General features: G+C 39.1%; 1 long non-coding RNA gene across 1 annotated transcript; it reads left to right on the top strand.

Moving 5' to 3' along the window:
• Positions 1 to 327: 327 nt before the first annotated feature.
• LOC118799831 lies at positions 328 to 673 on the top strand. The gene is made up of 3 exons (XR_005006141.1): positions 328 to 358; positions 461 to 492; positions 606 to 673. It is a non-coding gene; the product is annotated as an uncharacterized LOC118799831 (long non-coding RNA).
• The last annotated feature ends 817 nt before the right edge of the window (positions 674 to 1490 follow it).

Genomic DNA, 1490 nt, shown 5'->3' on the forward strand with positions numbered 1-1490 from the left:
CTGGAGTGATGATCATCTTCTTTCTCGGCAGGTTTATCAGTAAGTCCATCAGCTGAGCTGCTCTTGTACAGTGAAGACAAAGTTTCCATTGTTTGGTTTCACAGCTGTAAAACGTACTGTGTGCAGTGAACTGTGTGGTATTGTGGTGATTATTAAGCTGAAAGCTCAATTCTTCCATTACAGAGAAGCAGAGGACTGACAGGTGAGACGCTGACCAATGAACTGTGCATATAAGTATAAAATCCATATTTTCGTGTCATTTCAGATTCATAATAATGTCACTATATGATGCATAAAGTTTTGATATATGCATTTATTCTTAATAGACTTAAAGTCAACTCAGCCAGAAGAGATCAGGGTATGTTTCATGACTGGAATATGAATCTATAATTACTGACAGAAACACTAAAACTAGATCATTTCTAATGAGCCACATTCAGCTGAAATGACTGTTTTGCAGGAGACAGGATGGCCGTGCTGAGTGCGGAGGAAGTGAGTGATATTTCTGTTATAAGATTGATCGAGATGTCAATGTTGTTCTTTTGAATCAATTAATCTTTTAGATTTGCTTCATAAACGTTATAAGAGTATTTTCTGCTATTCAGTTCGGTCCAGGAGCTGCTGGATCCTACTCAGTGTTTACCTCAGTGACCGCACCTTACCAGCCTTCAGGTAATTCACACAGAACAACAGGTCACTTACACAATGGCCTCAATTTTCAGTCGAGGGTTTCACCTCAGAATTATCTCTTTCATTTTGGGGTAGGTAGTTTTTGGGGTATGACAAGGAGGGGTTCACAAAGAACACAAACAAACAATATGACCTACTTTCAATACAGTGCTTTCTTTGAGTTCCTGTAAACCTCAAGAGAGAAATAAAATCAGAGATCACTTCAGATGAATTGTGACCACAGATATTCAAGTTGCAAAAACTGACGCATGAGCCCACTTGTTAATTTCATGAGAATCATTCTAGGCGCTGTGCAGATGAACTGAGGCATCAACCTTATCAGCATTTTGATCAGCATTTTCACAAGTCAGATATCATCTGGCTGTGCGTCTCACTGTTGACAAGCCACGATAGCCCCAGACCTGTCAGTCAGCTGTGCTAGCTGTTTGGATTTGTACAGGTAAAAGGCTCTGTCACTCAAATCCTAGAGGTCAGGGTACTCTGCAGCTGTCAGTGGAGGCCAGCCTTCTTTGGATTTGATTGCTCAGCACAAAAAATGCTTACCGTTGCTGTTGTGACAAAATCTCCAAAAAGGTAACTTTAACGGAAAAGAAAAATATGATCTTAAATTTGAATGAAATTAAATTCAGCAGGCTATGTTTCTAAGTAATTTTGGAGCACTTCTATTCCTGCATCATGAAATTTCAACACAATATAAACAGCATTTAGCATTTTTAAATTACTTGACCACTTTTATATTTATTTTCATCTCAGTGCACCTGCAGCGCTCACAGAGCACATAAAATACAAGCCGATCAGCG

This window comes from Colossoma macropomum, unplaced genomic scaffold (genome assembly GCF_904425465.1).
Source record: "Colossoma macropomum unplaced genomic scaffold, Colossoma_macropomum, whole genome shotgun sequence".
Lineage (NCBI taxonomy): Eukaryota > Metazoa > Chordata > Actinopteri > Characiformes > Serrasalmidae > Colossoma > Colossoma macropomum.